General features: G+C 41.0%; 1 protein-coding gene across 3 annotated transcripts in view; it reads left to right on the forward strand.

Moving 5' to 3' along the window:
- The window catches only part of FRAS1 (Fraser extracellular matrix complex subunit 1), a 420604-nt gene that overhangs the window by 244836 nt on the left and 160550 nt on the right, over window positions 1-15218 (forward strand). The window lies entirely within an intron of this gene.

The following is a 15218-nucleotide window of genomic DNA, read 5'->3' on the forward strand; positions in this document are numbered from 1 at the left end:
GCAAGCAGAGGTGTTACTGAGGAGACTCAGGTTCGCCACTGTTTTGCCTACTGAAGAACACTGAAGAGCAATCAGTAATTGTCCTCCAGTGTTGGGTCTGAGAAGTGTTTGCTTTCTGAACCTGAAATCATTTGTTGACTGGTTAGAAAACCTGTTCACATTTTTCTTCCAAATCATTAAAGAAAAACCCTTTGAGACCCTTCCATGATTTTCCCCATTTATTATCATTATTTCTGAAAGAAGGCCCTAAAAAAAGTAGTGGAAAAGTAAAAATGCTGATTAAAAGAGCAATAAATCTTTATTTTGGAATAAGCCTACGCAACTACAATACCGAGTAATGCAAAAACCCAGTTCATGTTGAAAATACATAAGGACCTGGGAGACAGTCCTGTGTGAGCCAGTGTACCAGCTCTCAGCTTCCAGACATGGTGACTTGAAGCCAGGGGGGTGAGAGCCAGTTCTGTTTTACAGCAGCTTCTGCGTACTGGGGAGGTGGGTTGGCACTGCCCTGCATCTTGCTGTAGCTGCTGCAGCTGGAACTGGAAGGAAGGAAAGAGGCACATACTACAAAGGTGTAGCCATTACTACCTCATTTTGATTTAAAATCCTACCCATCCTTCTCCCATGGCCTGGCTCAGGTTCCTTCCCTAAGAGGACCAGCTTCTTTGTTTCTCTCACTTTGTAATTCTTGGTGTGCTGATCATTTCTACCACTTGGCACTGATGAGCTCATGTTCTCTGAGAGGGGGTGTTTCCGGTGTCTAAAAATAGGTGACTGTTCCGAGGGCTCATTATGTAACAAGAACTCTGCTAATCGCTTTGAATGCATTCTGCCCTTTAATATTAACAATATCATCCAGGATAGGTACTAATTTTATCTCCATTTTACATACGAAGGAACTGAAATATAGAAAGGTTAAGTACTTGGCTTAAATAACAGTAGTTGGAAGATAGAACCAAGATTTGAACCCAGTCATTATGATTCCAGAATCCAAATATTTCACCATTTTGTGGTACTCTATGATACCAAATGCAGTTGAAAACAGACTATAGAGACTCAGAAACATTTTTAAAATTTTTCATTAAAAGTTTTTTATTGTTGTTCAAGTATAGTTTTTGGCCTTTTTCCCCCACTCCAGCCCAACACCCAACTTTCCCCACCTCCCTTCCCTGTTTCCACCCTCCCCTCATTATTGTCCATACGTCTTTTATACTTGTTCCTCTAAACCCTTAACCCTTTTCCCCTGAAATTTCTTCCCCTCTCCCCTCTGGTCACTGTCAGCTTGTTCTCAGTTTTAGTATCTTTGGTTATATTTTGCTTGTTTGTTTGTTTTGTTGATTAGGTTCCTGTTAAAGGTGAGATCACACGGTATTTGTCTTTCACTGCCTGGCATATTTGACTTAGCATAATGCTCTCCAGTTCCATCCATGCTTTGGGAAAGGGTAGGAGCTCCTTCTTTCTTTCTGCTGCATAGAATTCCATTGTGTAAATGTACCATAGTTTTTTGATCCATTCATTTACTGATGGGCACTTAGGTTGCTTCTAGCTCTTGGCTATTGTAAATTGTGCTGCTATGAACATTGGGGTGCATGGGTTCTTTTGGATTGGTATTCTAGGGTTCTTAGGATCAGGAGACAGATACATTACCTGATCCATGATGTGTTAAGTATGACCTTCAATGTTTCAGGTAGACTAGGTCTGTATCTCGTTGTTGTTAAAACAAATATTAGGTTATTTGTGGAATTTTATAATTTTCAAAGCAGTTTCTCACCTGTCTTTTCACTTGACCATTCCAAGAAACTATCCTACAGAAGTGGGAATAAAAGCTCATGTACCCAACAAGAAGTAATATGTAGATGCTGATGAAGAAATGTTGGGTGAATGAATGACTCAAATCTGGGGTCCTAATGTCTAATATAATTGCCTTCTAATGCATTGTATTGTAATTACAGCAAGGATCTTTCTTCTTAGTGAGACTCATTTTTTTGGTACTTAGCTCTATTTTTTCACCTCCACTTTATTCTTTCAGGCCCTATTCTTCTATATCTATATATTTTTTCAATTTTCTTATATCTTCTTTTTTAAATACTTTCTTGTTTATTTTCCTTATCTTTTTTTGCATTGCACTTTCTTTTCTTATTTCTCATTTGTCACTCTATTTGCTATTGTGTGAATTTTGAATTGCATATCCAGTCTCTCTGGAACTTGTAATGATTGTCTCTTTCTTGTTCTCCTGATGTGTTTTATTTAAGAGACCATGCTGTCTCCTGAAGGATGATTGAATATTTCAAAGTATGTCTTTCTTTATTTTGAACTTTTCTTTTAGAATAAAAAAACATGTGATACTTAAATTGGGCCTTCCTCATTTAAAAAGAACAAGAACTTAGGTTTTCTTCTTCATGTGACTTTTACTAAACACTATCTTACCTAGTTTTGGTAATGACAGAAAGGTCTTACTTATAAACTTTTAACTTGGCAGGGCTCCCAGTAAAATTAGAATGGCTCTTAGCTTCCTAAGAACTACAGGGCAGGGTTTGAATATTTTTTAAAAAAGCCTTTGAGGGTCTGTGCTTAAGGAACACAGCCGAAAATGCAACTTCTGGTCTAGATGGAGGTGTGGGTAAATACGGCTCTCCTCCTTGTACAACCACAGCAAAAATTGCAATTAAACTACAAAACAACTACCACCCAGAATCATCAGAAAATTGACAACCAAGGTGTTAAAGAAGCCACCTTAATTTAATTGGGTAGGAGGGGTGCAGACACGAAGATATGGAAATGCAGAGATGCAAAGCAGGCAATCTCATACCCGCTTGTGGTGGATAAAACTGGGAGGAATATCTCAGGAGTGAGGGATTGCAGCCCCACACCAGACCACCTAGGCAGCCTTGCAGTGCCAGGAAGATAAGTCCCCATAACTTCTGGTTATAAAAACAAGTTGGGGCTGGGGTGGTGGAGAAACAGAAGGATTCTCAGGCATCTTCTCTTAAAGGGCCCACAATGGACTTAGGACTTTTGCAGACTTCCTCAGGGCTCCAGTACCAGGGTAGCAGCTTGATGGGCACCAGTGGTCTACAGGGAGAGACTGAAGTGTCTGGTGTCAGTGTTTGGCATCAGGGTGAACGCTGGGGAACAGCTAATTCCCAGACAAAACTCTAGAGGCTAGGCAGTGGTCATTGTCCCTTTTCAGAGCTCTTTCCCACACAGAACCACAGAGCAGCAACACCATATCTGAGACTCCATGAACCTCATTCACACAAGTTGCCCTCTTCAGGCGATTACCTAACACTGTGCCCCATCCAACTTATGATGTACTTTTCTACAACAGGGCACATTACTAAGTCAGGGAGTCAAAACAACTCTACCTAACACATAGATACAAACACAGGGAGGATGCCAAAATGAGGAGACAAAGAAACATGGCCCAAATGAAAGAACATAAAAAAGCTCCAGAAAAAGAATGAAACAAAATGGAGTTAAGCAATCTACTGGATGCAGAGTTCAAAACACTGGTTATTAGGATGTTCCAGGAACTCATTGGATACTTCAACAGCATAAAAAAGACCCAGACAGAAATAAAGGTTACACTAAGTGAAATAAAGTAAATCTCACAGAGAATCTCACAGGGAATTGGCAATGGAGTGATTGAAGCTGAGAATCAAATCAATGGTTTAGAACATAAGGAAGAAAAACAATTCAGAACAGCAAGAAGAAGGAAGAATAAAAAAAAACAAGGATAGGGTAAGGAGCCTCTGAGATGACTTCAAATATACCAAACTTTGAATCACAGGGGGGCTGGAAGAAGGAGAGAAAGAGCAAGAAATTGAAAACTTATTTGAAAAAATAATAAAAGAAAACTAATAAAATATGGTGAAGGAAATAAACACACAAGTCCAGGAAGCACAGAGAGTCTCAAAAAAGATGGATGCAAAGAGAACCACACCAAGACACATCATAATTAAAATGACAAGGGTTAAAGATAAAAAGAGACTTTTAAAAGCAGCAAGAGAAAAGCAGATGGTTACCTACAGAGAAGTTCCCATAAGACTCTCAGTTGGTTTCTCAAAAAAAACTTTGCAAGGAAGAAATATTCAAAGTGATGAAAAATAAGGACCTGCAACCTGGATTACTTTATGTTGCAAAGCTATCATTTAGAATTGAATGGCAGATGAAGTGCTTTCCAGATAAGGTAAAGCTAAAGGAGTTCATCATCACCAAAGCATTATTATATGATAATATAATATGAAATATATTATTATATGAAATGTGAAATTATAAAAATGTGAAAGGGACTTATTTAAGAAAGAGAAGATAAAAACTATGGATAATAAAATGGCAGTAAACTCACAACTATCAACAATTGAATTTAAAAAAAAAACTAAGCAAACAAGCAGACAGAACAGAGTCATAGATTTGGAGATCATTTGGATGTTTTCCAGTTGGGAGTGGGAATGGGGAAAATGGGGGAAAGATGCAGAGGTTAAGAAGTAAATATTGATAGATACAGAATCAGTAGGGGGATCTTAAGAACAATATAGGAAATGGAGTAGCCAAAGAACGTATATGCATGACCCATGGACATGAACTAACAGGGACTAGTGGAGGATATGGAAGGTACTGGGTTGCCAAGGGGGAAAATTGAGACAACTGTAATAGCATAATGAATAAAACATAGTAAAAGAAGAACACAGCTGAATTTAGACTCCTAAGTTATCCTTTCAGTACTAAAGAGAGCAAAACTGCTAAGGCTACACTTACCTGTTTTTCTAACACACACATAAACCTCTGTGGTTTAAATGTAATAGTCAAAATAGTGACTTAGGTGCAAGCATGACCATCACTGTCAATGTCAGTTCCAGTAGGACCTACTGCAGATGTTTATTGAGCACTTACTTCTCATGTGCATTACCTTATTTAATCTTAACTGAAGCCCTGGGTGGTTGGTCCTATGATTTGTTGCATTTCCTTTTTACAGCCCAAAAGCCTGAGATAGGAGGCATTAATCAATTTACCCAGTGTTTCACAGCTAGCAGGCAGTGGGGCTAGGCTTTGAAGCAGTGCCGTTTCAGAGGACACAATGGGACCACTACATCCTCAGCCTTTATCACCTCATGTAGTTGCAGTAAGACCTCTGCTTCTTGGCAATCATACTATTTACACCTCTTTCTGAGGCTTTGTCATCTTGCCCACTATGGCAGACTCTCCAAAGTTTTTCTCAACACACATCTTACTCAGATCAGTTTACATCTTTCCTCTCTTTTTAGTTTAGAAGATTAATATAATCTGATTTAAAAAACCACACACTCCCTCACCTTTTCTGCTCGAATGTCCTGTAGTTTCTTCTGGATGCCTCTTCTTCCTCATTTCTTCCTTTGAGAAAGGAGCTCCCGCACCCTGACCTAGGAAGCCTCTCCACTGGTGACCAGAGCCTGTCTGCCCCGTCACCTTCGTGAGTTGGTCTTTCCAGTCAGTTATTTCCTCTTCTGGTTACTCATTTCCTCTCCCTCCTTCTCTCTTTATATTTCTCTTGTTTCTTCCTTCCCCGCCCTCTTTCTTCTAGGACCTTACTCACAGCTCTAATGCAATCCTCATTTCTCTTTTTCCTCAGACTCCATCTCAGGTGCACACGTGAGGATCATCTCCAGGCTCTCATTTTACCTACCTTCTGGACAACTGATCCACAGAAAAATCTTACTCAAAAAACTTCAAAGAAAACCTATCCCATCATCTTTCTCCCCAGCCCACCCATCCACCAGGGCCTTTCCTTCTATCTTGTCCACTTGCTGCTGATCTTTTAATCAGTGTAATTTAAACAGTTGAGTTACACCTAATTCCTCCCTACCCCTATGCCACATTCTAGTCACAGCACAGCGTGCAAACTCTACTTTTGCAATGACTGTTAAACATATTCCCCTTTATCTGCTAATATAAAAAAAACCTCAGCTCATGTTTCTCAGATAGCCTCAGTATTTTCCCAAAGGCTCTGCCCTACTAAAGCTCTCCCTACTTCTTCCTAAGAGAGGGTAACTTCTGGAAGATCAACTGTGGCTTACAAAACACACTTTGATGGTTAGAACTGGTCAATGGTTTCCCACTGTCTACCACATTAAGTGTAAATTTCTCAGCCTAATTTTCAAGGTCTCCTGGTCTCCCTTGGTTCCTGAGTGACTGTCTGAAGCTCTGGCCTTGCTGGATGCACTTTTCCACTTCCCACTGCCCCTCCACCCCATGTGCCTAGGCGCATTGTTCTCGCCTCCTAGCTAGGATGTCCTCTGCCAGTGCCATTTGCAAACATCAAATAAGCATACAAGTTCAAGTTCCTCTCACTCCTTTTAGATAAATGTTCTCTGGTCCTCCTTTGATGCCTATTACACTTTAGGTGTGGCTTTCTTCTGACAGTAGACCTTGTCATGAGCATCTCAAAGGAATGCCGTGGGTCTTACTTAATGCTCTGTCTTCCACAGTAACTTCCATAGTGACCCACATGCAACTGATGTTCCATAAATGTTACTTGAAGTGGACATTTTTCTATTTTGGATGTAAACCAAGAGTAAAACATACACTGGTGAGAGGCTAGGAATAAGGCATCTCAATACATGGACAGCAGTGGCACTCATGGCTCACTGGCAGCAAGAACTGGCACCAAAAATGAGTGGTTTGGCTTGTGTATCTGACAAAGCTCCCTGCAAGCTTTCTGACTCCTCAGGTCCCACCGCAGACTTCTCAACACATTTGTGACTTTGTCCACAATGGGTAGAAATACAACCTAAAGGTCAGTGTATTGTAGTGGGTTTTTTGTGGCTGTGTGTGTGTTTTTAGCATAAAATAGTAGCCACAGACACTGTAAAAAAGGGGGGAAGTTTTGTTTGTTTTATGGTTTTTGTACTAATTCACAGCCTCTAACAAAAAGAACACAAGGTTTGTAAGAGCTCAAGGATGTGCTAGGACCAACATCATGGTCAGAAGGGGAAGAGAGAATGCTTCTTTCTCTGCTGCTACCCATACATTATTTTCTGGACTCCATCTACACCTATATCCCGAGTGGCACCCTATCCACTTTCAAAGTGGCATCAGAATTCGAATTCTATGCACACTTTAAGAGGCCTGAGTTTCGGTATGAAGTCATTTCTTTTTCTCCTGATGAGGAATAGCCACATGTGCTGATTATTTTAACTGCTTCCAAACACACTTAATGTGGTTGCATTAAGAACCTAATCGACTAACAGGTCATTATTTAAAATCTCACTCTGTGTCTAAATTTGTCTTTGTAGGTCATTATTTATTAGCTAAGGAGGCACTGCCCCATAAAACCAACGTCCAAAGCCATTGCTTTTTGACAGTACACATTTACTTTAATATCTTCAAGCTTTTTTGACTTTGCTCCAAAGACGCAAAATAAGTCATTTCACCGCTGTGTGCTCCCATCCATCATGATTGTGGCTAATCCTCACTGATCCTCGAAGCAGAGCCTTTGCGATTTGAAGAAAGAATCACACAGTGATGACCACATGTAATTTCCTCACAGCTGCAGGGTGGCATATTAGAGGATATTGCAGCTGCTGAGTCAAAATATTAATTTTTTATCTATTTAAATTTTTAGCATATCTGCATGCTGCGCATATTTAAAAAACAAATGGAACCTTCTGCTTGCTTAAGAACAAGAAATGTGTGTATTTCAGCTGGAGCTAATTCTCTATTTCTAGGTGCCCATGTAAATTTGTTCATTAATTTGTTTGTTTAAAGTGCTAATTCCCTTGGTTTGTTAGCAAGCACGCACAGAGACAAGCAATTGGAATTCCATCTGCCCTCCCCCGCCACATGCTTATTTTTTACTAGTAATCGGAAGCAGGCTGAACACAAATGCATCCTGGGTCTCTCCTCTTCCCTTGTCACCCTTAATGAGTTTTATACTTAAAGACTCTTCACTGTAATTGAAATAGTGACAAATAAGGATTTATTTGCTGAGTGGCAACGGTAGAGAGGGCCTCCAGAATGGCACTATTTTTAAGCATTTAATGGATGCACACTCACCATTCAGACATATTTGAGGTTAAGCCTCCTCTTTTGATTATTGACAGGAGGGTCAGAGGCAAAAGCCTTATGGCACAGATGGGGCTTTTAGGATGGGACGTTAATCCTTGCCCAGGCTGCTAGATTGGTGGGTTGCAAACTCAGCTCCCCTATTTTAGTAACTGCGGTTCTGGTACAAATTAAGCCATGACAGTATGAACTTCCTCTCGTGTATCCAGTGACATTGTTCCAAATGTCACCTTTGGGGAGGAATGGGAGTGGAAAATGTGGGACAAGGAGGATTATGGGAAATTCACTCTGTGATCTCTTGGGCTCTCTGGGAATACCAGAGAATACCTGGGAATGCCGTTTTCAGGATACACTTTCTGACTGTGTGGGTCCAGCAAGAATATGAATCAGAACTTGTCAGATGGTCACCGCCTACCTGAAGAAGAATTCAGGAGTTGCCTCGAAATCAACTTAGTTCTTAGAACAGATTCTACTGGTGCCTTAGCAGTTCCTCAGGACACATAGTCACCTCCTGCAGTGCCTCATGATGGCTCCTACCACCTCTTAATTGTATTTATATTATGTAATTAATGCATGTGGCTGACCATGGGAATATTTCTCTCTCCATTGTCTCAAATTGTACTGATGAGGCAGTTGTCCCTTGTCACAGGTTCAGCCAAGTAGTGCTCTTTTCCTCTTGGTCTGAAGTAGATTTTGAAAACCAGGTAGTACAACACACATTAACATTTTTCATAGGCCTCCAATTTCCCAATTTCCCAATTTTATTACTCTGATAATTTTTTAATACTCAGCCAAGGGTATTTTTAATGATGAGAGGGAGAGAGAGGGAAACACTGATGTGAGAGAGAAACATCAATCAGTTGTCTCTTGTATGCGCCCCGGCTGGGGATTGAACCTGTCGCCCAGGGATCAAACCCACAGCCTTTCAGTGCACAGGACAATGCTCTAACCAGCTTGGCCATTTAGCCAGAGCTCCAATATTTCTTTCTTTCTTTCAACTAAAAGGTAGGGGCTACCTGCTAGGTACTACTGATTTCTGCTTTATTTTCATTTTTAAAGGTGTTTTAGAAACTGACCATTTGTGAAAAGATCTTCCTCTAGAAGACAAGCCACTGGTGTGCTCATATTCTTTCTTCTTAAGCCATAGCCAAGATTTCCATTCTTGGTCATGATAGCTTTTGTGTACCTATGTTATAGTATTCTTAAAATTCTTCATATGCCTAATTTAGCATAAGCCCCATGAGAACACTTCAGCTGTGGGATGTTTTTAACAGAGAAGGGTCTTCTGTAGATGTAGTGGAAGGGAGGTGGGGAGAGAACAGTAGAGATCCCACCAGCCTCCCCAGCAAAGGTTTCCGATTGAGAGTGGCTGTATGTTCATGGATTGTTGGTTTTCTGCTGTGGTTCTAATGCCTTCTCCCATCGCTAGTTATATTTTTGCACAATAATTTCTCATTCACATCTATAATAAAAACAGATACCTCAGTGGATAGACTGGTGAAATACACATGCATAAACTGATCCCCACTTGCCTGTAGGATATAATCCACACCCGCTTTCATGACTTACAGGGTATTCCAAAACTGGCCCAGCCAGGTCCCACATGGCTCCTACAGCTGACTCACACCCAGTGTTCATGTCTCAGCCTCCTCTAAAAACCTTTCATGCCTTCTGAATTGAATGATACCCCTTTTATAGACTTCCATGGTCCCGTTAGCATTTTTTTAAATTTATTTATCTTTAGAGGGGAAAGGAAGGAGAGAGGGAGAGAACTGGCCTTCAACCCAGGCATGTGCCCTGACTGGGAATCGAACCGTGGTTGCTTGGTTCCCAGGCCCGCGCTCAATCCACTGAGCTACACCAGCCAGGGTTCCGTTAGCATTTTATGGAATGGTTTTAATAGTCTCCTGGCAGGCCTATGTCTCAACATCTGCCATACACTCTCTTCTTGCTCATCCTGCTATGCCGTGCTCTCTATTGCCCTCTGTAGTGGCACTGGACTCAATTTGGAGACGGTCTTCTTTAAGGATAGAAGCACAACACAAGTTCACTCTATTATTGAATTCTTGAATATTCCACTGGGGTGCCTTCGACCTATTAAGAGACGAGGGCAGGGTAAAAGCAAATGGTCTGTCTGCTCCTTCTTCCTCTCCAGTTTGAAGGTTTTTTTCTTAGGTGGGGGGGACAAAGGTAGAGAGTGTAGGGGCTGTGTTGGTGGGGGAGGGCCCAGGTCTCTTCACACCAATGCACATTCAAGTTTGTTTTTCTTTCACCTGTTCTGGGCTCTTTGAATTGGGTATCTTTGTGGGTCTGATTCTGATGAGTTTCTCTGGGGGCACATGGTGGCCCATGCTTCCAGGCCCAGTGGGGGATGGTTGCAGTGTGGACAGGGCAAAACTTACTGGTTGGTATTTCACATTGTTGTTTGGTTACACATACTTTATACTCCTCCGTAATTACACATCCAGGGTCATTTTTCTCCACCATGCTGAAAACTCAGTGAGTACAATACATTTTGAACATTTTTGTTGTTTGAAAGAAAAGATTTTTTAAAATACTCAGTCTCGTGATGTAATACCAGTTTTCACCAGCCAAATTAGCCAAGATTGTTTTATTATTTTTGAAATCTCAGTGCAGACAAAGTTATAATGAAATAGTCTTATGAATAGCTCTTAGAGATGCAAATTGTTACAAGATTTCTGGAAAGAAATTTTTAATACTTACTAAGTATTTTACATTTTTTCACATCTGCAGTGGTTAAAAGTATATGCTCGGGAGTCAGTGTGGATGCGACACATGTGAGCACTTGACATAACCTCTAAGTCTCAGTTTCCTCATCTTTCACCTGGGGATAGTAACAATTCCTACTTTATATTTTCAAATGAGATTACATATTATAATAATTAGTATAGTGCTTGATATATATCAGAGCTCAATAAATGTAAGCTGTAGTAATAACAGGAATTATACTTTTTTGATACTATCTTTTACAAAATACAGTTGAGCCTGAAGAATGTGATTTTAGATCATGCCCGCTTATACATGGACTTTTTTAAAAATAAATACACCATCAGCCTTCTATGTCTCCAGTTTTGCCTCTGCAGATTCAACCACTGCATAACAAAAATAGTATTTTTGACCCATGTTTGGGAATCTAAGGATGTAGAGGGCCACCGTATGCACTGTATATTAGGGACTTGCGCGTTCTCAGATGTTGCTATCCACAGAAGGTCCTGGATCCAATCCTCCATGGATACCAAGGGATGACTGTAACTAAGTTTACTGAGAGTCAAATTATATACAGATGTTTTGACTGCACAGGGGTCTGTACCCCCAATCCCCTATTGTTGTTCAAGGATCAATTGTAACTTGAAATGTACAGGGGTCTTATCATAGCTTTAATTATTGGAAGTAAATGTTGAAGCTATAAGAAAAATGGCAAAGTTTTATTTATTCAATGTCAAAATATTATGCAGCCCTTAAAAATAACATGTATAGAGAGTCTCTAATGACATATGGAAATGCTGATGGTATTGAGTAAAAATAAATACATGACAACATTTAGTATCTTATCTATTAAAATATACATATGTAAAACTGTATATAGAAAAAGAACTAAGAAAAATGTCAGTGTTTGTATTTCATCTGAAAGGCCTACTTAGAGTGGTTTTTATGCTTATATATATTTTATAAAAATGTTCTTCATATTTTCTTCCATGGCTCACCTTGTAGCCAGAAGAAATCCACCCTCCAGGTCCCTGTTTGAATCCCACTGAGCCCCTCTCCTGAAGGTCACAGTGGAGCCCTGGGCTAGAGCAGGAAGCTTGCTTGCTGGTGGTGCCCAGAGGACTGGCCACTTGTGGCCTGTCATGCCTGACTTCTGTAGTCTGCCCTTGGGAACGACACTTTTCTGACTGTAAGTCAGAACACTGGTATTAATCCTCAAGCCCTTGTTGCTCAGATGTTTGGCTTCTTTCCCTGAACGTCATTACTCATGTTGGGCTCTCCCGAGGAAGTCTCTCCTACAGGGTGATTTTGACTTCAAGCCTCTCAAGACAAAAGTGTTTCTTAGGTTTTAGGAATTTATTTATGTTTTCTGGTTGGTTTAATAAAACTCAGTCGACCTTCAGATTAACTTTAGAGCATATTTGTTTAAGTGTTCTTCTGTTGAGGGCTTCTGTATGATAGAGTTGGGACCAGAGGTTTGCATGAATATATTACCAGGGGACCCACTCAGATTGAATTTATTATGGGATTGGGTGTTTGGCATGACTTTTTAAAGCATGGATGAATAAATAAGGAATGAATACAGGTAATGAACAAGAAGAGTTAGAGAGTTCAACTCTCCAGACTTGGATAGTTACGTGTGTGGCTAAAACTATAAACTTAGATTAATGTGGTGCTTGGGGCAGCCTGCAGTTGATTGTTTTATATTTTCAGGTGTCATTAATTGCTTTCTCCTTGCCCCTGGGTACTTACTCCATCATTGAATGTGATATGTCTTAAGACTTAACCATGGAACCATGGGGAGAAGCAAAGGCCTTGAGATTTTGGAGTCTCTACCACTCTTGAGCCCTTTCCACTGGCTTCTGGCAGCTACAAACTGCCACATCCAGTTTAAAAACTCCAGAGAATGAGATGTAGTTAGGCAGATAGAACAAGCTGAGGGTTGTGAAGAATCTCTACATTTCTCAAGCAGAGAGCGAGGACCCAGCTGAGAGGAATCGCAGCATAAAGCCTGCTAGCAGGGGTAGGAGAAGGGTGGCCTGAAATGCCATGTATTACAGAGATTTCACATAGGTCAGGAATCATAGGAGGCCATTACATTTGGTTATTAAGAGGTGGTCAGAGGCCTTTTCAAGGGCAATACCCCAGTCAAACTGAGGAAGTCAAAGGCAGGTTATGGTAAGGTGAAGAGTTAGGGAGGCAAAGAAGCTAGGTGGTAGATGTAGACATGAATAGAGATGGGGCGGTTGTAGAGAAAACCTTTTTGTGTGGTAGGTGGTGTAGAGCATGTTTGGAAGTTAAAGTCAAGGAAAGTAAATAGAGATAAAGGAAAGTACAATAACATTCAAATAATGTTGAAAATTGGTCAAGAATATAGGTGGAAGAATTAGCCATTTCATCCTGTGAGAGAAGAAATGAAATAAAAATGGGTAGAGAGAGATGTTCTGAGGCTGACAGTGAGGAGTTGAAGGTGCCCATGCTTGATGGGTTGAATGGGGTAGAAGATGGAATAACCTGGGAAGCAGGAGGTGGAAGGGTGGGCCCGCCCCCGCCCATGGGTGCTGACTGGAGGAGAGCAGTAGGGGTTTAAAAGCAGCTGTCATGAGGGTGGGAAGGAGCCGCCATAGCCCAGCTCTAACTTCCTTTAGAAATAATTACTACACATTACACACCTCCTTTCAACGGCTTCTCAAGATCCTTAAGATAAGACAAATCCATAAATATTTATTTGTTGTGCCCACAAAATACTCCTGAAATCTGCTTACTTTCTCTTCAAAGCATCCTGTGGGTGATTATTCCTTTTCATTTCTCTAATTGCACATTGGAGGAAACTTCAGTTAGATGCAAGCAGTTTTTAGATCTCTGAGCACCTGCAGGTCTTGTTGATGCCTGCCCCAGCCTAGAAGTCTCTGTGCTCACTGGCTTTAATGAGGAAGAGGTCACGACCTTTCAAATAGTGGCGCCTTGAATCAGTAATGTTTCCTGGGTGTTCAATCCTAACCTGTACCCACTCATTAAGGTAATCACAGAACACAGTCTCCTCCATTTGCCCCAGCAACTTTTGAAGCTTCTTGAATCTCTCCTTTGTGCATGTGGGGCTGCTCCTGGCGCTGTGAGCGGGGTGCAGGGAAAGAGAACAAAAAGCCTGGTATTGTGTGGAAACCATACACTAAATCAGGGAAAATAGCGTTCTTATCATATTTCTCTCAATACAGTCAATTTCCGCTGTAAGTCTCTGAAGGGCTATCATGAGGCTTAGTTTGGCTTTTAGGATATCCAGAATTATTCCTGATCCTGGCAAAAGGCTGCTTGTAACCTGAAACTGCCAAAGTTCAGAGAAAGGTCAGGGGCTGTTAATTTGCCTGCTTATAGGAGAGCCAGCATTTTCGAAGAGGACAGTTTTAGTGAAACTGCCCGGAAAATTCTAGAGCAGCTCCTCGTGCAGATGAGTAGGTGCTGGGTATGTCCTGAAGTCCGCTTCTTCCTCGGGGAGCGCATCTCAGTGGATCAGCGCTAAGAAAATACATCACTGAGCTTATAGAGAGAAAGACCTGTTTTAACATATTTCAGGGGGGAGGCAATCTGTTTAATGACAGGAATTTTTAAAATCCATACCTCGGTAGAAATCACAGTCTCTCTCTACAAGACTTTGAGATGAAACAAGACATAGCTGGTCCCTGAGCGGGACAGTAGCAAGGGTACCAGTAGTGCTTTGAATTCTTTTTGGGAAGATGGAAAGGCCCTAAAACCAGAACTCTGCTTTCTCTTTTCCTAGGTCTTTTGCTCCTTTTTCATTTTGGTGGGTAATTTGGGATTTGTGAGTTTTCTTCCACCTTTGAGATGGAGGATGGTAAACAGGACTTAAAGGGCAATTCACTGAAAGCAGGACAGAGGACGTTTTTCCCTAAGTGGGCGATGAACACAACCAAGTTCTTTAATTAAGGATGGCTATTATGTGGGTGAGAACAAGAGACAGTGCTAACCAGACCACATAATTTGTCTTAGATCTTTGATCATAACCGCTACATCAGAGCTTCTGCAAGCTATGTGTCATGTCACAAAAATGAATTTTCAACTTACAACTCTTCTTCTTATACTTACCTCTAATTAAAAATTAAAATTTTCCACCAACTCAACTCAGCAATTGACTAATTCCAGCCCCTCCGTACCAATGCCTAAGACTTGTATAACTGACTTTGAAAGACCAGATTTGTGAGAAGGAGCCACGCGAGGGCTCAGGTCACAGCTCAGGGGCACTGGGAATGGGGGCATTCTGTTTTCAGATTCTGGGAGCTCTGGGGGAAATGGTGATAGTATTGATGATACTGTTTCTGTGACTCAAACAGTTCTCTGTATTCTCCTAGCAAGCATCTATCACATGCTGCCCTAGAACGTGAAGGTTGTTTAGTTGGAAAGGGATGAAAACTCATTGCTGTGCCAGGCCCGGCCAC

Source organism: Artibeus jamaicensis, unplaced genomic scaffold (assembly GCF_021234435.1).
Source record: "Artibeus jamaicensis isolate MK-2021 breed Jamaican fruit bat unplaced genomic scaffold, CSHL_Jam_final scaffold_1031, whole genome shotgun sequence".
Taxonomy (NCBI): Eukaryota; Metazoa; Chordata; class Mammalia; order Chiroptera; family Phyllostomidae; genus Artibeus; species Artibeus jamaicensis.